The 25202-nt window shown below is 54.8% G+C and overlaps 1 protein-coding gene and 1 long non-coding RNA gene across 5 annotated transcripts in view; one reads left to right on the top strand and one right to left on the bottom strand.

Annotated features, from left to right (window-relative positions):
* The window catches only part of CXXC5 (CXXC finger protein 5), a 34020-nt gene extending 27073 nt beyond the window's left edge, over nt 1-6947 (bottom strand). Inside the window, exon 1 of one of the 3 annotated variants that reach the window (XM_057540646.1) lies at nt 6401-6947. The gene's annotated coding sequence lies outside the window, so the exon portion shown is untranslated. Of the gene's footprint in view, nt 1-6232; nt 6355-6400 lie in introns of those variants that run through there. The other 2 variants (XM_057540647.1, XM_007172260.2) reach the window with 2 other exon arrangements.
* Nucleotides 5149-24382, top strand: LOC103000420 (uncharacterized). Of its 2 annotated transcripts, none has more exons than XR_450160.2 (3): nt 5149-5435; nt 6061-6328; nt 24172-24382. It is a non-coding gene; the product is annotated as an uncharacterized LOC103000420 (long non-coding RNA). The 2 variants fall into 2 exon arrangements; XR_003622416.2 differs by lacking the exon at nt 5149-5435 and adding an exon at nt 5474-5911.
* The last annotated feature ends 820 nt before the right edge of the window (nt 24383-25202 follow it).

The raw sequence follows: 25202 nt of genomic DNA, 5'->3' as shown, positions 1-25202 counted from the left end.
CCAGCTCTCCTCCTGCTGTGGCTGCTTTCTGTCTTTCCATCCAGACGGAGGACAGGCTGAGGGTGGGAGGGACCGTAGGGATTAGTGATGGCAGGGGACCTTTGCGGTTCCCTCTTCCCTCTGGCTGATCTGCACGCAGCCGGCCTTCCAGAGCTGCCAGCCACCCTAGTAAGAGGGCCAGGAGGCCTGTCAGCACAGCCGCTGCCACAGGCGCCTCCTGGGGAAGAAGGGGGTAGACATCCAGCTTCCCCTTTACAGAAAAAAAATCAGCCAAGCCACCACTTTCCACAGAGACAAGCGGGAGGGAAGGCCATGCCTCACAGCTCAGTGCTCAGCTGAGCCAGCGAGTAAACGGGCAAGAAAGCCAGCAGGTCATCCCCTAGCCCTCCTACCCACCCAGGTCCCATTATCAGCCTCATGACCTTGGCCAGTCCCCTTGTCCCTGAGCCTGTGCCTTCACCAGCTGCACCCCACCCAGGCTTGGTGTGAGGAAAGAAATAAGAGGACAAGTAATACTTTGAAAACCTGCAGGGGCAGCTGGGGCCAAGCAACTGCATGCAGATAATCCCGTGAGGTCAGACCCGTTATCGGTCCCATTTTACAGATGGGGAAGAGAAATCCAGAGAGGCAAAGTGATGTACCCAAGGTCATACACCTGCTAATTAGCAGAATGGAGACAGAAATGCTAACCATGAGCCACGTGTTCTTTTTTCCTTTTCACTGGGGGATATGAAGTCCTCATCACCATAAAAGCCAACTTTTATTGAATTCTGACTGTGGGTTAGCCACTGGTGCTGGGCACTGCACAGCCATCCCTGTGTTAATCTGAAAAGAGCCTTGTGAAGCAGGCACTCTTATTATCCTATTTCAGGGATAAGGAAACTGAGGATCATAGAAAGAACACATACGGACCAAAGGTCATATATCCAGCTAGGCAGTGACATGGCCAGGATTTGGAGCCAGCTCTGACTCCTGAGCCAGTGGTCAAATACACTTGCCCAGGCAAGGTCAAGGCAGGGGGTTAGGAGGACCCAGTAGGGGGGAGCTCAGTGATCCTATTGGTGCCTGCTTGGAACAGCCAACAAGAAAAGGTCAAAAACAAGGTCACAACTGCTATGCCAGGGGTTGTCAGCAACTGCTCTGGGAGCAGGAGATGGGCAGAGCCTGTGGGGACCCAGAGTGAGGGCACTGCCTAGGGGCCTGGCCAGAGTGATCTGCCTGGTCTACCCAGAGCTCATGTACCAGATTACACAAGCCCCTTCCCCCAGCATGGGGATACTGAGGCTGGTCCAAAAAGCCCTGTCCTGTTGGTCCCCAGGGCTGCAACCAGCACCCCAGGGCCAGTGTGCCAGGAACTAATCACCCCCACCTCCAGAGCCCTCAGTGCTGGCAGAAGAGGGGGCAAGATCCCCTCCCTCCCTCCCAGGCCCTGTGAGCCCAGAGGGAGGCCAGCATCAGAGGCAGGAAATGAAGAAGAATTTGCGATCTAATTGAGCTGGCGGGGGATTAGGCGGCAGAATGCAATTACAGGGGCTGGAGCAGGGCCAGGGGCACTGACACCCCGAGATGTGGCCTGGCCCAGGTGACTGGGCCTAGCCAGTCTCTGGCCAGAGACACCCTATGGGGGGAGTGGGCGGGGAGGGGGAGACAGGTGGGCAAAGATTGAGGCCAGACAGCTCTTCAGCACACACAGGACTACAGGGTTCCAGCTCCATGAAACACCCAGAAACAAGAAGTTTTCCTGAGAATTCTCCCCCAGGGAACAGTCCTGTGGACTCTCCCATGGGGAGCAGGAAGATAGGAACACACGCTCTCACAGGCTCCACTCATGCATGTACACACATGTGTTCATGCTCCCAGGAAAGCCCTGCAGATCCATGTTCACTTGCAGGGGGACAGACTCCCAACCTGCAGACACACAGCAATGGCCCTTTGCTGCCAATGGCTCCAGCAAAGGGGGGAAAAACACAAAACAGAAAAATAAACCCATGACCTTAAAATCCTTTTATTCCCATAATCACAGGCTGCCATCGCCGTGGATACGTGCTGTCACCCCGGCCCCAGCCTGTCTCCCTCCATGGCTTCCAAAACTCCCAGCAGGCAGGCAGATGGGGAGGCTGCCCAGTTACTGCCAGGGAGGGCAGGGGAGGGGAAAGACTGGGTGGGAGAGGTTCAACATTACACACACTCACACACTCAGGGCCTCAATCAGGGAGGGAGAGACTCAGAAAGAGAAAGGAACATAGACACCAGCCACCAAAGACAGACATAGACCATTGTCAGCACAGCTCAGATATGCCACTCCCAGAGTCACACACACTTTCTCAATTCAGATACACCACTCAGGGAGCGAGACACTCCGATATTTACAAGCATATATAAAACACACCGATATACACAAATCATGAACACACCCTCTCCAAAATTCTAAGCACACAGAACTCACAATATACACATTCCTAGATTTACAGGGACAAATCCAACTTTCAGATATAGGCTCTCAGGTTCACAAACACACAGGTATATATGCGATGCATACACAAACTCCTAGATCCACAGACACATGTCCTGATTCACAAATATACATATGCTCAGACTCCCACACCCCAAGATAGACAGACACACATTGAACACACAGAGTCACAGATAAACACGTCTTGAGTCATTAGCACACAAACCACCCAGATTCCCACATCTCATACCAACAGACTAGACCCACACAGCCTCATCCAGCAGCTGACACTGCCTTTGACTTTAGGGGGCAGGTGGAATGGTTGGAGATTCCTGGGTCTTTGAGGGGGCAGTCCTTTCTTACTGCCCGCAGCCTGGGAGGTGGGCTCAGAGTTGGGGGGAATAAAGGGGGAAGTAAGAGAAAGCAAAAAAAACTTGAGTGGGATATTCTTGTTGGGCAGTAGCGCGTGAGTAACTGGGGAGGCTTTTTGTGGTCTGGTGAGTTCCAGCTATGAGCGAGAGTTTAACTATTAATACACTTAATCAAGGGCACTTCACACAAACACACACACGCACACCCATACAACCACACACACAGGCTAGGATGGGATCAGGTGGTGGGGAGTAAGAGAGGTAGAGCCCCAGGAAAAAAATGGGAAAGCCCCATTCAGGGCCCCAGGGGGTAGGGAAAGAGGGCGGAGTTTCTACCCTGGGCCTGCCTCCAGAGCAGGGGCAGAGTCAGTGATTATTCACTTCTGCACTCCCAGAAGGGTGGGGCTTGACACACAGTAGGTGCTCAATAAATACACACTAGACCAATGAATGAATAAGTAAATTATATATAAAGAGTGGGCAATAATAATAACAACAGTAATAATAAGTGAGCCCCACCCCATCCTTGGTCAGTTAAGGCATGCTTCAGAACACCGTGCTTGGGGAGCTAGTTCTGACTTCATGATCACCCCACCAGAGGCTCTAAGAAAGTAGGCCTGGGTCTGGCTCATCAGTATCCCACCATTCCTCCACCCTATCCTGCACCCTGGAAAGTCAGCTGACCTCAGCCCAGCCTACACCCCTCCCTCCCAGAGAGACCCCCATCTCCATTCCACTCTCCCATGAATAACTAGATGAGGTCCTAAAGAAGTTGGGGTATTTAATTCCCAGAGACTTGATCCTTTATCCAGATGCAACCCTGCCCCCCACACTTCCATAAGCCTCAGCTTCACATCTGCCAAATGGGTAGAAGGTAGGCAAGAAGCTGGAAAGAGGCAGCAAGAGTTAGGGGCCACAGTAGGAACCCATAGAACACAGGTTTGAGCTGGCCTGGGCCCTGGATGCAGAATCCTCCCCTCCCCTTCCCTTCCCCCACCCAGCCTAGCCCTGCCGGGTGGACATTCCAGGCCTCACGTGATAAAGACGAGGCCGCTGGCCCACGGGTAAGTCAACAGGCTCTGTCGGGGGAGAGATAGGAGGCCCTGGCCAGGGTCACCTGCTGAGCCGGGAAAACAGCCGGGCCCAAATACACACATAAATAAGGCGCCAACGGACAGCCAGTCAGCCAAGGGTCTGTCTTCTGCAGAGGAACCTCTGCCCCCACCTTGGAAAGGGAGGTGGCATGGGAGAGGGAGGTGCAAGGCTAGCTCCTGCTTCCCTGGGAGAGCCCCAGGTCCTGCCAGGATTGGAGGTGGGTATGTGGGGGCGGTGGGCTTCTACCAAGACCCCCAGGGCTGACTGAAAACTCAGAGGCCAACCTCCCTCAGCTGTTCCCACCCCTTCCCAGGGCAAAAATCACCCCCTCTCCCTCCTCCCCAAGGAGAGAGGACAATTTCCGTTCTGGGAAGGGGGTGACAGCTGCAGAGCGGGCCACTACCCACTCCCCCCCCCCAAGCTCTTGAGTCTCATCCAGAGAAACTGCTAAATCAACACTACGCAGTAGTAGGTAGCGCTGGCCTCAGTCTCCCTGCATCGCTCTCAAAAAGGGGTTTGGGAGGAGGCTTCGGGTCTCAGTTCCCGGGTTTCCTAAGACGGTTGGCACCTACGGTACGAGGATCTTTCGGGAGGGGGTTCAGGGCAAGCTTAGGCCAGCACGCCCCCTAAAAACATCTAATTTAAATGCTCTCAGTTACATGGACAGCCATCCCCCGGCCCCCCCGCCTCCCGCCCCCGCGGGCCAGGGCAGCTGAGGTGGCGCCGGGCGTTCAAATAGCGCTCCAAACAAGTCCGCAGCGACCGCGCACGCAGCCCCCGCCAGGCGGCCTCCGCGGAAAACTTGAAAGGGACTCTGTTTGCCGGCCGCCCTGGGGCGGCTCCGGCGGGGGCGAGGGCCGAACCAACGTACACGCCCCCTCCCCAGCGCTTCCTGCGCAAACGCGGAGAGGCGGGGGGGGCCGGGCCCACCACAAAACCTAGGACTCCGAACAGCGCCCGCGGCGCAGGCAAAGGCGGAGGTCAAGAGGCTGGCTCGCCAGAACCCCCCCTTCAGCCCCTTCTATCCGAAGACGCGACTCTCAGACCACCCAGGGTCCAGGGGGCAAAGTAGGGCGCGGCTGCCAACCCTTCAGACCCCCGTCGCAGGAGACAAGAGGAGGGAGCAAGTCTTCCCGGATAAGTCGCTACAGAACCCCCCAAATCTGCAAGGTTCCTCCTTGCAGCCCGTGGCACCAGCCCAACTCCGCGCACCCCTTCCGATTCCTGAAGGGGGGGCGGTGGGAGACCAAAAAGCGATCTTGCTCCCTCATTGGGCGCTTCAGCTCTTCTGACAGGTCCCGGAGGCGGCCCCCCATTTAAAAACTGGGGTCACTCACTTTCTGTTGATCCTACAAATAAACAAAGCCAGACGCACCCCGCACTCCCCGCCGGAAAGCAGCCCATTACGGGCGAGGACAACTTCCCCCAGCAAGAAAATTAACACATTCTTCTCGCGGCGGTTCGGCCCCTCGCTCTGGGGAAGAAGAGAGGAGGGGGCTCGGGGCCAAACTTCACGGGTAAATTTGGGGCCAGAGCAGCGAAGCAGGCGCCTGGGACACCCGCCTCCCACAGCTCCGCAGCTAGAGGAACACCCCCATTCTCCCTCCCTGGCTTTGCATGCTGCTTGGCCACGCGGGGCTCAGGAGACATCCTGAAAGACTCCCTAAGGCTAGGGAGGAAGGGAGAAAGAGGCCGCGGGGAGCAGTGGTGGTCGGGGGTGATACTTTGACGGAAAAAAAAAAAAAAAGGTCAAACTTGGTCAGCCCGCCAGGCACCCCGCGGACAGCGGGGGCGAGGAGCCGCAGGGGAAATGTAGAAGTGGCCACCGCCCCCTCCAAGTGGAGGGGGAGACTCAGCCACGCGTCGTCCTGGGCATTAGAGCAGTAATGCCCCCAAAACACAGGGCTGCGAATGGGGTCTGTTGGGGGGAGTGCGCGCCAGAGATCTCCAATCAGCCGCCCCCGCAGGCGGAGCGCCCGCCCAACACCGAGAGGTGAGGACACGGGCTCCCGCCGCCCCTGTGCCCTCAAGCGCGAGTACTTGGGGAGGGGTCCGTACCCCTCAGGGAGAGCCCCGACCCCAATCCATGGCGCCCAAGCCGCCGTCCCCGACCCTAAAACCCCTCTTTTTGTCTGAACTCAGTGATCTGCGACCGAGCTGACTGCGGCTTGGGGAGGCTTGAGTATAGAAGAGGCCATCGAGCGATCACCGGAGCTAGGGCTCCCAGCGTCCGGGGCTCCGAGGCTCAGACTACGAGCGCCCCCCGCCACACCCAAACACGGACCCCTCTTTTCCCGTCCCTGGCTCTCCGCACCTGAACTTCGGGGGAGCCCGCGCCGCCAAACTTTCCGCAGACTTGCAGCGAACTCCGGCCCCGGCCGCGCACCGGGCCCCGGGGGAGGAGAGGGAGGTAGGCGGGGAAGGGGAGGGGGCCGGCCTCCGGGGGGGGGGGTTCGGGGGAGGGCCGTGGCCCGACACCTACCGGCTCTCAGAGTCGTCCAAGCCGCCACCGCCGCCGCCGCCGCGAGGCCGAGGGGGAGGGGAGGGGCGGGGAGCTGCGCTCCGCTCTGGGCACCGCCGCCGCGGTGCGCTCCGCTCCAGCCGCGCCGCCCGCCGTGCCCGGGTCCGGAGCCGGAGTCACGCCGCCGCGGCTGGTCGGAGGCGGGGAGGGGGGGGAGCCTGCAGCACCTGCCCCTCCTCCCCCTCCCCGCGGCCCAAATTAAAAAACAACAAAAAGCAACTAATCACCCCCAAGCGTAGCGCTGAGCGGCTGGCGGAGGGCGCAGCGTGAGGCGCCCGGACTCAGCAGGCAACGCGCATGGCTGGGCGCTGGGCTGGGCAGGGCAGGGACGCGGGGCCCGGCTTCGGGGAACAAGGTTCGGCCGCTCTTCTCTCTCGGCTCGGGCGCCTGCTCTCGCCGCCGCCGCCGCCTCTGCTGCCGCCTCTACATCCCCGCTCAGGCTCCGCCGCCTCTGCCGCCGCCGCCGCCGCGCGCCCGCCCGGGCAGGAGCTCTGAACGCTGCCCGGGGGCTGCCGGCAAAACCCGGACCGGACTCAAAGCTCCCTCCTCCTTCCTCCCCCCCCCCCACCTCGGCTCCCCTCCCTCCTCCCTCCGCCTCCCTCCCGACGCAGCTCTGGCCACTTGGACGCCGCAGGCTCTGAGGCCGGAGCCGCAGCCACTGCGCCTCAAGCTCCCCGCGCTCTGACGAGGTCGGCCCAGGCTGAGCTCCCCAGCGCGCCCCGTCTTCACCTCTTTTTCTGTAACTTTACAAAAAATAAGAGGACCTCTCCCGTTCTGTGAGGAGTGCATGGGCTTGGAGACGCACCTTATGGGGAAATCCGCCATCCCTCTGCCCCCTCTCTCCAGCCGGAGGCGAAGCTACAAGGACCAGCAGGAAGGGTTTGGCCGCGCCCCTCAGCTCAGGTGCGCGTAGGGCCGAGAACTCATAGCCGAGCACTCTTGGAGCTAGACGCGTGTTCAAAGATTGCACCCTTCGCAGAGCGCATTCCCGTACTCGGTGGGCTCTAGTTACCCGGGAGAAAGGGGGTGGAGGTTCCTGTCCCCATTACACAGATGAGGAAACTGATCCGAGAACGGATATTTTGTTACCTACGCTGGCCCCAACCGAAACCCTGAGTCCTGGAGCCAAAGCGACTACATTGTGGTGCCCTGAGACCGTGGCCTGTGAACTCTGAGCCCGAAACAGTGCCTAGCACAGAGAAACGCTCAATAGACACTGGTTGAAAGAGAGAACAAAAGCCCAGCGGGTACATATTTGGGCCCGCGTATCCTCGCCGTCATTCAGTGCCCCCTCCATCTGCCCAGCTTGGGCTAATCCTAAAGCTGCAGATGTCGTCTTCTCGCCACTTCAGGGACCCACAGAGCAAGCCCCAGGCTCACTCATATAATCCCAAAGTGGAAAGTTTCTTCAATTCTGTGGAATTCGTGGGGGTGGATTTGTGCTGCCTCCACAAGACAGAGAAAACACAGCCCCCAGACCAGAGACCCTAACAGGAAAGGGGCAGGACGGTTTGCGAAGTTTGCCTAGGGTTAATCGTTCTCAGCCTGAGAATGATTGGGACCCAGATAACAGGGAGTTAACTGCGGCGACCTGGTGCCTCCAGTCACTGGAGCAGTCTCAGTGGAAGAAGCAAAACTAGCTCCCACCTCGCTGTTTCCTCCTCTGTGCCACCTGCCTCGGTGTTGGAGGGCCTGGGGCCTGGGTCTCATGGGAGCAGCCGCTGGTGCCCACCCTCCAAGCCTTCTAAATTTGGCTTTGGGACTTTGACCCTGCTAGCAGATAGGGGTGTGAGGGAGGTGTCAGAGGGCAGAGTTCATCTGGAATGTGTTGTCTCTCTACCTGCCCTGACCTCCCAGGCCACAGGGAATGACCCTCTCTTGGACACCCCCTCCCTTCCACAAAAGCTGAGAAGTGTCCTCCTTTAACTGTGTGTCAACGAATGGCTCCCTAGGGGAGGCCTTTAGCCTCTCCTCTCCTGTCCAGCAAGCTTCCTCAAAGCCACACCAAACGTACCATGTGAGTAAAGCAAGGTACTTGCTCTGAGAACACAGTTTTAAGACAAACGAACACCTCCAGATTATCACCCCTAAACTGCTTAAAGATAGACATTCTGGGCCCCACCCTGAGTGTCAGGTACGGTACGGTGTTAGGCACTGACCATACAAGGCGAAAGGAAGCAGGGTCCCAGGCCTAGATGCTCAAGGATCTGCAAACACTTAGCCCATCACTATCTACCTTTTCTGGGGAAGCTGAGGCCCAAACTGTGAGGTGGGACCTGTTGCCCAGGAGTCAGCAGCAGGCCTCAGAGGATTAGGACCCAAGGAATGAAACTCAGTCCTCAAGGCTTCTGAAGCCTAGGGTGAGTGCAGAATCAGGCCCTGCATACCTGAAAAAAGCTTCATGCTGAAATCCATGGTGGGGGGGGGGGATAGTAGCTCCACCTTAGGGAATTACTATTAATTATCCACTTTTTTCCCCAAGACCTCTGTCCCCTCCCCATCACAGGAGGGCAAAGCCCAAGGGGCTGCAGGCTGCAATGGAGATGAGTCAGGTGATATCAATGGTGACTTTCTCAGGGAAGGGGTGTTGGCATATGCCTGGCCTAGTCTAGATAGTGGATCTTGGAGTCTTCCCCTTCTCCTGGAAATTAAGAAGTGGAGGGAGACCCAGATCCTCACTTATCCACCCCAGGTAGGAACCAGAGAGGAGAGTGGCAGAACTGTCCACATGGAAAATGCAACATGAACAGGAAATGCCATGTGCAAACCATCCACATAGAACTCTCTACCACAACAAGTAAGACAAGGGGGAGACACCCAGGAAGGACTGGGCGGGAGGTCTCTGGCCTTGGGAGAGACTATCCCCACCCCAGGCCCCTTCCACAAGAAGAAGTAAAGGGATCCTGGTTCACAATCCCTGCAAAAAGGAGTATTGGAGTTTCATATTGCTATTCAATCAATCAGCTTAGAGTCAGGAAGCAAATTCCATAAGTCTCCAGTACCTGTCGGGGAGAGAAGGGCCCTGCACCCACCTGCCCTGTCTTCTGGGTAGGAATGTGTCAGTCCAATACCCTGGATCCTGCTCTCCTGGTCCTGGTTATAATATCCATAGCTAGCATTTACAAAGCCCTTACCCTGAGCAGGGCATTAAGCTAAATAGTTAAGGTAACTTATCTCATTTAGTCTTTACATCAGCCCCAGTAGTAGTATTGTCCCCATTTTTGAGATGAGGAAACTGACATGAGACTGGCACCAAAGTTGTTTTCCTAACCTCAGAGATTTGCTATCCTCGTGAGGCTTCTCACATACAGATCTGCCTGGGGTTCACCTGTTCCTCATCCTGTAGTGACTCCTCAGAGCCCATAGGGCTCAGCTCAAGCCCCTTCCCCAACTTGGCCTGGCTTCCCTAACTGGTCCTATTCTTCCCTGCAATTCCTGAGCCCTGCTGACCAACACCACTCAACACTGGTGTTTCCCTCAGACACCCCAAAACTTCCCTTCAAGTATCTGTGGCTTTGCATGCACTGTTCCCTCTGCCCAGAAGGGCCTTAATCAAGCTCACCTCCTGAAGTCCTCACTGAAGCCCAAGAGCATGTATCACTCCACTGGGAACCTTCTTTGACTTCTACTCCCCGCCTCAGTTTGGCTTATATCTACAGAGCCAGCACTAGCCTTTGTGCAAATTAGAAAAAGCTACCACTTTTTGGCAGATATAGGTACCCCCATTTGGCAGCAGGTCATAAACTGTCTTCCAGTCTTCCTAGACCCCTTGGCCAGGTGCCTTTTTTGCAGTGCATGCACTGAACAATTGTACTCTGCGGCCTGGCTTTGGGGGTCCTCATCTGTCCCCTCTTGTGGCCACAGTGACCACACTGCACAAAAATAGCTTTTATTTGCTCATGGTCTCCCTGTCCCCTCACTACTACCATCCACAAAAATTTGTTGAGGGTAAGGGAGAGTCTCCTACCTGCTTTGGGCCTGAAGCCTGGCACTAAGTAGGTACCAGTAGTAAGGACTGTAGCCAACAGTTTTCTGAGCACTTACTATGTGTCTCGGCACCACACTAATTGCTTTCTGTGAATATGCTTATTTAATCCCGGGACTCAAGACAACTGCTTAATGTTACAAAGTAGCAAAACCAAGATTTAAACCCATGCCTTGTGTGGGGATCTACCTTTTCCATGACTACCATCTATCAGCTAATGTCAGTCATTGATTAAACATCCAGTGACTGGGAATGGCTGCATGGAGAGGAGTGTGGGAGTTAGTCTCCAATAAAGACGGCCAACCCAGAGCTTGGCCTACGCCTCTCCTGAGGCCCCAGTTCCGGCATCTGTATCACAGAAAATGAGAGCCAGGGCATTTGGAGCCCTGCCTGAGGGCAGGGTGCAGGATAATGCTCAGTGGGGTCACACTGGACTGTGACCTTGGCCAAAATTCCAGAGCAGAGCTGGGGGTGCAAACGTGGGCAGGGGAAGAGAGAAGCTTGACTGCCTAGACATGGGCCCACGCCTCTGGGGTCTCAGCCCTCACATACTGACCACTGGCCCTTCGGCCCCACCCCTGCCCCCATGACCTCTGAAGGGACAAGAGAACCGTGAAACTAGAAGGAAATTTCAGAAAAGCTAGATCTGTTTCTTAGGAGGCCAAGGTCCAGCCATCCCTAAGAAGTCAGTTTGGTGGCCCAGACTGGCCCTGAGCTGTATAAACATTGGGGAAGGGAGGCGGGCAGAAGGGGGACTCCAGTCCCAGAATAAAATGACTCTGGGGTGAGGCTGGGAGGGAGCAGAGACCAGGCCAGCACATACACTCACACTTTGTATTTCCGCTTGCACCCAGGCACAGCTACACATGTGCCAGACAACCAGCAGTAGCCCCATGCTCTGCCAGGCCCAGGGAACTCAGCCCTTATGTGGTAAGGGAAGGGGAGTAGGGACAGTTGGGGGGGCGTCCGTCATGCCCCTGACAGTAACTCTTTTTTTCTTAAGATCTTCCTTCCTTCCTTCCTTCCTTCCTTCCTTCCTCCCTCCCTCCCTCCCTCCCTCTCTCCCTGGCTGTGTTGAGTCTTCGTTGCTGCACTCAGGCTTTGGGCTTTCTGTTGCAGGGAGCAGGGGCTACTCTTGGTTGCGGTGCGCGGGCTTCTCATTGCAGTGGCTTATCTTGTTGCAGAGCACGGGCTCTAGGCACGCAGGCTCAGTAGTTGTGACGCACGGGCTTAGTTGCTCTGCGGCATGTGGGATCTTCCAGGACCTGGTATCAAACCCATGTCCCCTGCATTGGCAGGCGAATTCTTAACCACTGCGCCACCAGGAAGTCCCCTGACAGTAACTCTTGACTTCACTAGGCACAATCATGGTTCAACTGTCTCTCCAACAGGAAGTGGGACTGTGTGCTCCCAGAGGCCAAAGCTGTGGCTCTATGGCCTCAGGGTCAAGAAGAGGGAGGGGCCGCAAGGTAACAGAAAGGGGCCTTGGGGAAGGGGAGGACACAGCATCCCAAACCTGGAGGCCACAGACCAGGCCCAAAGAGGGGGGGCCGGTGGTGGTGTGCCCTGGGCATCCAGAAGCCTGGCCAGAAAGTGCTCTACCCAAGACCTGCAGGCTAGGGTGGGGTGATATGGAGAAAAGTTGCTGGAGGTGGAGAGGTGGGGCTAGGCCTCCCCTCACAGATGTGACTCCAGAAGGCAAAGCAGGGTCTTAAATGCCCCTCACACTGAGACTTTGGAAAACAGGACCCAGCCTCCCTCCTCAGACCAGACCCTACCTACCAACCCCTACTTTGCCTTCCTCTTCCAGAGAATGGGGTACTCAGGCAGTTGCCTGGGGGTAGGCCCAGGATGAACTGCTCTTTGAACTGGCGGGACTGGTTCTGTGTCTAGCCACCTGGGCAGTCACGGGTTGCTTGCCTTGCTGGGCCTGTGAGGAGGGAGGCCTCAGGAAGGGGTCCCTCGTAAATCTTTAACTCCCAGAGCAGCCTCTGCTGCTGGGTCCCCTCAGCCCCACCCCCTGTTGTGACTCTGACGCTTAGAGAGCCCACCAGCCCCCCGGAGGCCAGAGTCAGAGGTTAGAGGTCAGAGCCAGAGGTCGCAGCACCTGGACAAATCCCTCCCCCGACTATCTGGAGGGAGTGGGGGGGGCAGATGGGGACGGTGTCTATGGGGAAAGCCCTTCTCTCTGAGTTCAGAGCTTCTCACCCTAGTTTGCCCTCCAGCCTTCCTACTGTAGCCCTGACCTTTGCCTCTTAGGAGAGAGTCAGGAGCTCTGGGTGGGCCTCCTGGGGCAGCCCCTGGGCAAGTCCCAACCCCACCAGACCCTTATCCTCAGGGAGATAACTATGCCAGTCCCACCCACTTCACCTCAAGGGGTATCACCAGGACTAGATAATGAATGGGTTGAGGAAAAGAATTAGATACTGTTCAGAATTGGGATAGGACCCTCAGCATTGTTCCAACCCTGCTTCCTGGTGCTGGGGTCCCCCAAGGGAAATAATAAAGGCTGCCTTTCTGAAGATATTGTGCTGAACCCTTTACCTCCTTGGTAATCTGTTTAACAATCACATTCTCATTTTGCAAATAAGGAAACTGAGGCTCTGAGAGGAGAGGTGACTTACCTAGGCTATGGCAGCTGTACAGGAGCAGGGCCAGGATTTGAACCCGTTGTGTGCTCTCAAGCTGAACCCTTGAAGCGTTCTCTGTCTCCTTCTTAAATTCTTAAACTACAGGTGAGGAGACACCCTAAAGCCAGAATGGGCAGGACAATCCCCCCAGTGTAACACTGGTTGTAGCGGGGCTGATATGAGGCAGGTAGGGGAGGGTATGTGGGCAGGAGACTGGCAATGCCCCCAACCTCTCTGTAAGCCCCTCCTCCAGGGCGGCTCCCCCTCAGGTCACATAGCCCCAGGTGCTACCACAGGGGAGGCTTGGCTGCTGCTCCCCCCACACCTCGGGAAGAACTCTCCTGACCCAGACAGGCTAAGGAGGGAGGACTGATGGTGCTACCACCCTTTTCGCTAGGGAGGCGTCTCAGAAGCCAAGGAGACAGAGACCAAAAAAAAAAAAAAAAAAAAAAAAAAATCAACTTTTAATCGAGATTGCAGATTCAGAAAAGATTCATAAATGAAATGATTCCCCGAGGAAATATAAAAAGTTACTTACGGCACAGCTAAATTGAGCATGCTTCAATCAGGGGCTGTTGAGAAATCATTAAGATATACAAGACGCTTTTTTAGATATATGTGGGCTCCGTCAGGAGAGATGGCCATTGCTCCAGTTAGAGAGAGATCTGGCCCTGAGCTGACTTGGCCTGCTGGGTCACCTCCTCGGACTCATGGCTGGGGAAGGAGGGCAAAGTGGGGAGAAACCCTACCTGCCAGGCCTCAAGGGCCACTGCCCAGAGGTTGTTACTGCCCCTAGGGGCCCAGAGACTCTCTGGCAAGGGAGAGTGGAGCAGAAGGGATTATGGTTAGAACTTTTTATTGATTGAAGTAGCTTTTTCCCACTTTCTAACAGCAAAATGGGATGTGGCAGAGCTAGAGCTACTTCCCTCAAAAAACTAAAGAGGGGAACCCCCACCCCCATATCCCCTGGCCCCTTGCCCTATTGCTTGGGTCAGCCTGAGGAAGTGATCACTCTACTTGGACAGAGAAGGACCAGAACGTGCTCTCAGATCTATGTCTGAGGGCTTTGCCTTGGGGGAGGGGCAGGCCAGGGAACACTGGGGGAGTGGACCACCCTGGGGAATTTTCAAGGACGATCACTAGCTTTTGAGAAGACATTCTCTCCTCCCCATTGTAGCCATAATCCATTTCTTCACTGGAAGGCCTATTTGAGGTCTAACCCTCCTCTCTTGCAGCCTGTGGGGGTCTTTCTGCCTCTTCCTTTCCCAATGCCTAGGACTTTCAGGATTGAGGCTAGGACATCAGTGGAGGGTCTCTGCTGAATACTTATCACCTTCCCCCTTCTGTGTGCTCCTGGGGACCAAAACTCCTGGGCTTTAGACAAGGTTAAGGCCTTACTCATCTCCATGCTCTGTCAAGTACCTGGTCCTCAGTTGGTGTCAAATATTTACTGAAGAGGAGGGAGGGCATCAGGATGCAGCTGGGGCAACCTGTCCCGTGGGGGTGGGTGTGGAGGAGAAAGGAGACAGGCAAGAGTCTGCTCAGGGGACTGTAAGTGGCAGTGCCTGGACCCCCTTTCTTAGGGGGTCTTATCTTATCTGCCTGGGTAGCCCCCTCCTCCATTAAATCATCAAGGGTGGCAAGAAACCCGAGCCAGATGGTCGTGGCCACACTGCCTTGTGGGTGACCCGAACCCGATCCTGGCCAGGCCGAGGCGCTATTTTAAACTCCAGCTCCAAGCTGCTGCCTCATACCGCTTGGCCCATCTCTGGTTACAAAGCCACTGCCCACCTCCCAGCCACTTCCTCCTCCCCACCCTAGGACCCCCTAGGCTGGTGCTGGGTTCAGTGTGTCTTGGGGAAACCCTGCTCTCTGTAGGCCCTGGTCTGTCAACTGGCACCAGTGCTCTTCTCCATCCCCTAGCTGAGCCCAGTTAGGCACCCTCATCCCTCTACCCACACAAGGACCCGTTGACCTTTATTTTGACTGCAAATTCCCCCATGGGGTTCTCTTCCCCAGGAATAAGGGCACACCCTGGCCAGAGAACCACACAGCCCAGGATAGGGCAGATGCTACAGGAAGAAAGGAAGTAGGTTAGACATAAGTAGGGACTTCCCAGCAGTGACACTATGCTCTAGAAAACTTTCCCTTACCTCAATGCCTGCCTGCCTGCTTGAGCAGGAAGAGGGAGATGACTCCAGAGGGAGCTCCCTCCCCAGTCCTCAGGCTCAAGGGCTTGTGGGTTGGGGGGGACTCAGGTAGCATTTAGCCAACCCACAGTGTCTTCTTTCCTCCCCTTCCTCGAGGGGAGAGCTCGGCATTCAGGTGGCCCAGCTGTCAGCTGGCTGGGCCCGCTGGACTTGTGTCCACAACCCTCCTGCTCCAGGCAGTAGCCCCCACTGGCTCTCAGTCCTGCCAGACCTACTCCCAACCCAACACTGGCCTAGAGGGAGGCAGCAGAGACATTGCCAGGGCACCAAGGGAAGGCAGGAGGCTGATCATCCATGTTGGCTCCCCTCATCTCAAGCTGGCTGGACAGAAGGTCGCACAGGCAGCCTGAGTACCCCCATGAACGCCCCCGCTCCCCCGCCCCCATGCTCTGTAGTCTCAGCAGTAAGGTGTTGGCACCAAGCCTGGTGCAGCTGAGCAGTGACGCCAAATGCTCTGCCATCTCAGGCAAGCATGGTTCCCTCCAACCTAGCAGGGGCCATGGGGAGGGGGGAGAGTGTCTCCCACCCTCCTGGGCCTGAGACAGCTGGGGACAGAGCCTTTTTGGAAACTTCCCTTTCCACTACTGAAGAGGATATATGGCATCCCCATGGGGTCAGCCACCCCTTCCAACCCAGGGGTCTGGTCCTGAGGTTAGACCAGTGATTCTCAACTAGAGCTGATTTTGCCTCCCAGGGGGCACTGGGCAATATCTGGAGACATTTTTGGTTGTCACAACTGCTGCTAAGCATCTTACAATGCACAGGACAAAGAATTAAATGGCCCAAAATGTCAATAGTGCTGAGGTTGAGAAACCCTGGGAAGAAGTCCCTGACTAATCTGGGAGCCTGGTAGGAGATAGGAGGTATTCTCCACACACACTCACAGGGGCCGAGGCTCATCATTTCCCACCCCCAACAGGCAGAGAAGGTCCTCCTGCCATTCTGGCTTCAAAGGCCCCTTATAGCCTGAGGAATGTGGTAAGCCGCCTGCCTGCCCACCCACCCACCAGCCTCTGGGCTTGTTAGAAAAAGTGCCCATGGGGGGATGGGGACGGCAAAACTTCACCTGCCCATGATGGGAATTCAGACACATCCTACCTACCAAGCGAGCTCTACAGAGCCCTCCCCTCAAGAGGATCTGGGCCTGTGGAAAAGTATAGGGGTTGCCCTGCCCCACCAGACCCATCCCCAGAGGGTTGGCCCAGCATGGGGCTGGCTAGAAGCTCTGGCCTCCTCCTCATCTCTCTGCCTCCTCCCATTTCTATTTAGGAGGCAGCCATGGTGGCTCAGCTCTTGTCTCTGGTTTCCTAGGGAGCTCTGCTGAAGCAGCCCAGCCTCCATGGGTCCATCTGTCAGGGAGGCTGTTCCGCCCCATCGATTGCTGTTCCCAGGGGGCTGTGCTGCTCGAGGGACCCAATGTGGCGGCCAGATAGGAGGGAACTACAACGATAAGAGGGGGTGGGGGCAGCTTGGCAGCAGGCAGAGCTGAGGGGAGCTGACACTTCAGTGAGAAGAAACAAAGCTAGACAGGCATGAGAAATGCAGAGGGCCAGGGGCACCAAGGCAGAAGGCTGGCTGGAATGACCTCTGAAGCCAGCTGGCACTCTCAGGACTCAGTTTTGCTCCTGGACACACCAAATTCCCACTTGCAAAGACAATAATAATAATTGCTAACACATGTTGAGCAGGAACAGTATGTCCAGCACTGGATTGGGGGCTTTGCACACCTCTGCTTTCATCTGAGGCTCACACTCATCCAAAGCAAGTGCTGTTATATTCCTCCACAGGGGAGGAAGAGAACCAGAGAGGTTACAGCACATGTCAGCAGGCACACAGAGGAGCTGGGGCTAGAATTGGAGGCGGGTCAGCCTGGGCAGCAGCTATGCCCCAGTCCCAGACACCGCCAGGCCTAAGGGGAGGAGGCGTGTCTCGCCAGGCAAGAGGCCCTGCCCGCCCTCCCCATGGAGCCGCCTCCTCCCCTGGGCTCTGTGACATCTGCCCCGCTTCCCAGCCCCAGACAGCTGCCCAAAGCCACGTCAGCACTTCCACCGGGGAGCCTGGAAACTGGCTCTGGCCCCTGGGCAAAGAGGGACCAGGAAGGCTGAGTCCCCGACAGGGTGGCCTTGAGAGAGTGTGATCCACTCAGCCCAGCAGGTGGTGGGTCAGCATGACCTTGGGTTGGGCTTTTCTGAGCCTCAGTTTCCCCTGTTCAGATGGGAGGGGGGGTGCTTTGGGACGGGTTCAGAAGAGGATGCAGCAGCATCTTGGGTGGACAGGAGCAAACATTCCCTTGCAGCCAGAGTTCTGGGGGCACCCCAGGGAGCCTGCGACCCCCACTGTCCACTCGGGGCCAGGTGGTCATTTGGCGAGGCTCATAGGGGTGAGGGGGAGGGTGGGGAGGTGTCTATGCCCGGCCCAAGCCCGAGCACTGGCTGGCTGGGGCCAGAGATAACCGGCGCCTCCCGGAAAATCATTAGCATCTGTTTGGGCCACGGCAAAGCTGGCCCGCAGGCGCCTCCGCCCGCCGGAAACGGCCCCCCACGCCCCCACCCGAGTGCACTGGCGCACCGACTGTGCCCCCACCCTCCTCGGGGCCAGCTCAAACTGGTGGAGCAACAGCATCCACCCACCCAGGGAGGAAGGTCTGGGTGCAGGGCCGCAGGCCGGGCAGGTGGGGGTCTGGCCTCTCCGTCGGGCGTCCTGGCGCGGCGTGGGCGGTCCGGTCCGCGCTCTGGGCGATCCAGGCCGGCTCTTAGTGGCGCCCGCGCTGGCGGCAGCCCAGGGAGTGTGTGGAAATGACACCGCCAGGGCGGCGGAGATCCCCCCTCCTGACATTGGCTGGAAAGTGGAGCAGCTCGTCAGGGACAATCAATGGCGATCGATCGCTGCGCAGCGCGCGGGGGAGGGGCAGCGGTGCTGGCAGGGGTGGGGACATACGCGGCTGAGGTCAGACAACACACAGACCCGAAAAGGGGGCACAGCGGCACATGGGCTCACACGGACACACAATCTGTACAGGGATGGGCCACTATGGGCCACTGCCCCCACTCACCTCACGGAGTTACAGCACACTACAACAGTCTCTGACACAAGTTAGGACAGGAGGTCAAGGGGTCAAACAAATGGTTCCCCCGACACACACAATAGGGTCACAGACACATAACAATACAGCCAGTCACGCTATCACACAACCAGTTCACACCACCACAACCGATGACCCTACACTAGACACCCACATCACCAAGACACAAAATGTGTCATACATTCTACTAGCTGGTCTCAACTACAGGACAGAAGGGAGTTACATACTCTGGATGCACAACAAAGCAAAAAAGTCACACAGCCAAATTATACACCATCACCATCACCTCAAAAAACATTGTCAAATTGGGTCTTAAACTATGGAACAACACAGTGGAGCCCCATATTGGCAACACAAAACAGGACAGAGAGCCCAAGTATACAACAGGACCCCACACTGCCACAAGTTGCACTTCAGCAAGTAAGACAGAGATGCGGCTGTATCACATCCGCCAACGAGAATATAACATGGCATAATAAACACTGTGGCACAGGCAAACCAGCATTAACTCTCAGGGTTCTGACAGAACCAAATGAGCTACTGCAGGTTAGGCACTTAGCACAGGGCCAAGCACATGGTAAGCACTCAAAACACAGAGGGTAGTGGGATCATTTTTAATGTCTGTATACTAGTTAAGTCATATCAATATAATGATTGTAACTACTTAATAGCATCACTCTCTCCAGATAGGTCCATTCCTCTCCAGGAACCTGATTCATCCCAACAACAAAATTAGTTCAGCCATTACACACACCTGGGAAACACAATTCAAGTGTCACAAACCACTCACACTGCTGCACTCACTCACACAGTGGCCACATATATCAATTCCCCTAGTACACTGCCACACTGGCCACACACACTGTGGGACTTCCGTGGGGAAACCACCCCCAATCTCTCATCAGGTGCAACTGAACTAGTACATTGCTACTGGCCCCATTTCCTGCCACTCTCACAAGGCTGTAGAACACAAAGCACCGCCCACCCAGCAGTGATCTGATCTCTCAGTTAAAACAAGGTCCAGAACCTCCCACGCAAGCTCCTTAAGGACCATCCCTAATCAGTCTCTCTCTCCATTCCGCCATTTTTCATACAGAAACCGAGGTATCAGTTCCAGAGCGCTCCCTATTCCAAATCTAAAGAAGGAAAGAGGGCTGGCCCCTGATCTCAGAAATCCACCCCACCCCTCACCACCATCATTTCCCAGTGGTACATGTGTGTAGGAACAAGGCCAAGATCCCTCATTCCTTCAACACACCCTTACAGGCCACTCCTGTGCTTACAGTTGTAGGGCCAGCTGGGCTCTAGCCCTCACTTCCTCCAGTTAAGGCCTGGGACCTCCCAGGGGCTTCCAGGAATCCCTTGCAGCCAGGGAGCTCCCCCTAAAGGTTCCACCCAGAAAGACTTCAAACATTCCCTAGTTTTGCCTGGCTGTGTAACACTGCCTAATTCCCCAGCCTCTCTGTGCCTGGATCCCAAATCCTGCCTGTTGATCCAAGATTCCAATGGCTGCCCCCCTTCAAGACCTCATGCACGCACACACAGGCACACAGAGGCACTCTTTAAGAGAGCGTAGAACCACTTGGTGGCCTGTGCCCTAGAATGGGGGAAAGCAAGGATTCTGGGCTGTGGGCAGTGCTACAATCACCCATGTCTCATCCCTTACTCTCATCCTTCAGGTAGGGCAGGGAAACAGCTGGGGGAGGTCTGGCCTCCTTCCACAGCATCTCCACTCCCAGATGGCTGGAGGCAGCTCTTCCCAGCATCCCCTTCCAGGCTTTTATTCACCAGAAAGGGTAGCTGAGCTCTCCTTTTGTCCCCCAAGAGAAACAGAGGGACACAAACCCTGTGCAGGGGCACACAGGCCGGCCAGGCATGTCCATCTAAATGCCTACCCATTCTGTTTTTAGGCACATTCTTGCAGGCCTTGCTAAGTGGGTATGAAAGGCATAGGCCCCAAAGGGGCCCAGACAGCCTGCCCCAAGTCCCTGGGTGTCCCAGGAGCTGGTCCTGCTCAAAATCAGCTGGCTTGTATAAGAGTCCAGCAAAAATGTCCAACTACCCACGCCTACTTCCCTGAATCCATAAGCACCCACAGCCGCAACCCTTTAATTTGATAAGGCCATTTTCCACCAAGCATTGCCTATGGGCCAGCCTGGGCCAAGTGCCCATTTTCCAGATGAGAAAACCAAGCAAAGGAGACAGAAATTAGTTGCTCAAGAATATACAACTGAAAAGTCATGGGCCTGTGATTCAAATACAGATTCGACTTTTGTTCCTCAAAGGCTACACAGTTTAGGCTCACACCCATATGCATAAACACTAAGGAATGTCCATGCTCACAATTCTCTCACACGTTCCTACACACATGGGCAGCCCCCTCCCGCCCATACTCACACATACAAGCAGGCCTACACTCTCCCACGCCTGGGGCCTGTCAGCCACATTCTCCGTGGCTCCCTCCCTCCAACAGGGACAGGGACAGGCAGGGAGTCCACATTCCCAGGTTTCCGCCCTGACCCTGCCCCCCCACCCTTCCCCACTCAAAGCACACATTCCTCCTGCTACAGCCAGATAACCAGCCCCAGGGGGAGGCCTGGGAGAAAGCAAGGCATTCTGGGGGCCAGACTGCTGGGCCTACTCTGGGCTGCCTAAGCCAGCTCTACTGCCTGGATCTGGCATGGTAGGAAGCCAGGAGCTTCCCCTCCAGATAGCCCCCACCCTTCTAGCCACGCTAGACCCAAGGCTTCCCTCCATATTCCAGGGACTTTCTTATGCTCAGAGATTCACACTCCAGGAAGGGCCCCCAAGGGTCTCCCAACTCACCCTTATACAGTGAGTATACACCTTATATGCAAAATCCCTTATACAGTTAGTAACTAGAGCAGGACCTGGGGAGCCCCAGGACTCCTCTCTCTCCCACTCTTAAAGAGTCTCTCAGCAGGTGAAAGCGCAGGTTCCATGCACCAACAGCCCCTAGCAGTTTTCCCCATCTGGGGGTAGTGGCAGTTAATTCTCACAGCTCTGCCTGGGGTGCAGCCACTTGGCGGGGCTCAGCAAATCTGGAGATATTTGCATACCCAGATGGCCGGGCCTGGAATTTCAAAGAATTCCCCAAGAAGAGGCAGCTGGCTTCCGGGTAGTGGCCCTGGAGGCTCACAGCTGTTGGGCTGGAAGACTGGGGAGTCTGGGGCCCCAACACACAAGATAAGATTGAAAAGGACAAGGGAAGAACATCTCCCAGGCCCTATCACCAGCCCCCAGCTCTGTTCCTCCTGTCCCCAGCCCTCCACCGCTCAGGTACGAAACGTCATGTCCTGATTGCCCAGAGTAGGTAGGCAGGCAAAGGAGACAGGGCTAGTTGGCTAGAGTCGCAGAGATTGCCTGCCTTTGGGGAAAGGTAACAGTGGGCACCAGACAGAGAAGTGCCAGAAATATGAGATCCCCTTGTTCACATGAAGCAACAAATAGGCCTTTGTCCCCATGCAACCTGCAGCTAGGTGGGCAAAGGCCCTGGCCTGGTCCCTACGAACCTGTCCACACACAGGCATATGGCTACTATACCAATGGTGAGGGGAACGGGGAGCTGGTGGCTTGACACTTCTGGCAGGCCTTGGGCTAGAATACTAATCTGTTCCCTCATTGTGATTAAGGCTATGATGGAGCATAATGAGCTAGACACTGGGCCATCCAGTTCTGGATAAACAGTAAACAAAGCCAAACCCAAACAGGCCTCCCCACCCCAACCAAAGCCCCTCCCAGGTTCTGTCCAAGCCGATTTACTGACCACCTACCTCATGGTTGTTACAGCTATAGGTCACCACTGCCCTCTGCTGGCAACTCAGGCACTAGCATCCACTCAGATACCAGCTCGCTCCCTACCCAAGCAAATGCACTTCAGTCACCTCCTCCATCTGTGGGCATAGAAACTTAAGCCTACCCAACTGTTACTTAAGTCAGAAGGTGGCAGGGGGCAGGATTAGCAGGGAGGAACCCAGGGACAGTGCGTCAGAGGAGAAATCCCAAAGGAATTCTGCCCCTCTTCCCAAAATTTACGTCCCAAACTTCGTGTCCTTTCTCTCCAGCTTAGAGGTTAAAACCCCACACTCATGAAAACAGTGCCTGCCCCATAACCTGTTGCAATGCACCAGAACCTCCCCTTTACCCCTTGTCTTATGCCTTCTCTTTGTCCCCCCCAAAGGAGGGCCAGGCTTAGATGATCTGGAACCATCCTTTGAAAAAGCTCAACTTCTCTGGCAGGTCTGAGAAAGCCTTTGTTCCCCTGGTTCCTTCTGTTACACTGCAGCAGGTGACTGGAAGTCCTGGGCTCCTCTGAAACAAGGCCAGCTCCCCTCAACTTTTACTGCAACACCCTGCAACCAGCCACACCTTTCAAAGACGGCAGAGATGTGGAATGGAGGTGGGGGGAGACTGCCCAGAAGGACCTAACCAGTATTGCCCCTTAATTAGCTGGGGGGAAGCTCCAGATGCCCCTGTCAGGTAGGTAGCCTAGATTTGCCAACTACCTCAAGCATGGAACATTTCTCACCCCTGAGCTGGCTCTGGAGCCCAAATGTCAGGTTGTATTTGTGTACTGTTTCTAGAAACCTCCAAGTCAGAAAACCTAAGTAGCAGTTTTAGAGCTTTCAAAGCTACTCACTTCCTATGGAAAACTTCAAAGGTGAGAAAGCTGGCCAAACCCTCCCTACTCACTCTCGTTCTCTAGAGGCCCTACAATTTAGGGTAGGGGAGTGTACCCTTTAAGAGTCAAGATTTTTTAAGTACTTAGGAAGAAATTCAAACAGGAGAACAAGTGGCTCAGGGCAAGGAGCGAGGTTCCTGGGAAAATGGCTGCTGTCGCCCCTCATATCCTTAGGAGAAGTCTGAAAAGGAACATGGCACACTGACTGAGGCTGGTGCTGCTCTTCTCTGGACATCAGTCCCCAGAGGCCTGGGCACTCAGTAACTTCTTCTTGGCCTTTCCAAAAGTGATCAACCATTTGCTTTCAGTGTATACACTGTAGGGTTATCAGGAACCCCAGCCCTGGAAAAGGCCATTCTATTAATAACAACTCACACAGGAGGTTAAAAACAAACAAAACCCCCACTCAACTGAAAACTATTAAGTGCTATCCTGGTGCTAAGACATTCATGTAGTTCTTCATCCGATAAGAGGCAGGCTACAGTTTGCCTCCAGTTAAGGTGCAGCTCCACAAAAAATTCAAAGATGAAAAGTAATCAATTGTCACAAAAATGTCTGACTCTGCCTCTTCTTCAATCAGCCCAGGAGCAGGCACTGAGAAAGGGCAAAGCTGGCTGGTGACTGTGTCACACATTCAGCCACTGAGACCAAAGGCCTGAAAGGCTTTACAGTCAGTCCCAAGCTTTGAGCTTTGCCACTTATATTGACTAGGGTAAAATATGGCAACAATGGGGGAATGTACGTGTTTCGGGATCACCCTGAGAAAGTGATCCCATGGCCGGTTTTCATTATTTCTAAGCCCATCCCAGGAATTGTATTCAGGTACCTCTGAATATCCCTGGAAATATTCAGAGGTGCCTGAATACCAACCACTTATACCAGCTGGGGCTAAGGTTAGGAAAAGGCTTTTAAGGAAGGCTTTTGTTTGGTACAGAGAACTCAGAGCCACTTTTCATCTAAGCGCATGCACAACAAAGGAATGATGAAACAGGAAACAGGCTCCAGGAGTGTCCCAAAGGAAGTCTATTTTCTCTTCCTGGATGGATATGAATGTATATTCTGATAGTTTGCTACCTTCATAGTTATTCTCATATTAAAAGTCTGCTTTCTCCACCCTCTCCAGGCTGCTGGCCCCGGCCAGGATCCTGAATGGCTTTTTAGCACGCTCCAAGTTCTACATTTGGGAGCTACCAGATGACAAACCTGACTGGCTGAAAGCTGGACTGGCCTTGGGTACCTCCATCTTCTTGTGGATCTATCTCATCAAACATAATGAAGATGTTTTAGAATATAAAAGAAGAAATGGGTTGGAATAAACTTTTGAAATACTAATACAGTATGTCTCATATAGTGATTATAACAGTTCCTCTGGATTTACCAATCTGTTGAGTTATAAACATAAGAGAAAAAGTTTTACATGATATTACGTTGAGTCAGCATTTGTGCTTTGCTTAAATGGGAAAAAAAAAATCTGCTTTCTCTACCATCACAATCACCAGAATAACCCATCACGTGAAATAAAGGCTGTTTCACAAAGGGAATGAAATGAAGATGGGTTCCTAACATGAGTGACAATTTTCTGCAGGTGTAATAAAGATGCTATTCCTGAGTAGGAAGGAAGGAAAGATGTGCTCATAATTCAGAAGATCTAGGAACTGAAGAAAGTTCTTCTATTAAAACCTAGCCACTGGGTGTTAATGGGTATGGTACAGCAGACTGAGACAAAGCCACAATTTCACTCTAATTGCAGACAAGGGGCGGTTTACAGGCATTCCAACTGTAGTTTAGAAATAATTCATTTCTCCTGACAACCTACCTAGGGCTCCAAATTACTTGTTGAGGCAAAGAGGAATGACTGGAAAAGTGGAATACTGTAGCTGTTGGAAGTAGAAAAGGAATGCCTCAATTGCTAGGTCAGTGCAGAGAACATGGGCCCCTCTCTCTGACCACAACATCCTTCTCTCTATAGACCTCCCTGCTGCTCCCCACCCCAAGAGTCCTCTTTCCAAATCTTTATATTACCCAAAGTGTAGAAACTAGCAGGACAACGCTACCTTTGACCACTGGCCAGTAACAGAGCATGCAAGTATCCAAAATCATGTAGCTTTACCAAAAGAGACTGTTTCAACTATAACTTGATCAAGCACTCCATGT

The sequence above is a fragment of the Balaenoptera acutorostrata genome, chromosome 2 (assembly GCF_949987535.1).
Source record: "Balaenoptera acutorostrata chromosome 2, mBalAcu1.1, whole genome shotgun sequence".
Classification (NCBI taxonomy): domain Eukaryota; kingdom Metazoa; phylum Chordata; class Mammalia; order Artiodactyla; family Balaenopteridae; genus Balaenoptera; species Balaenoptera acutorostrata.
The sequence above is the reverse complement of the archived record's forward strand: the minus strand, read 5'-3'. Positions and strand labels throughout refer to the sequence as shown.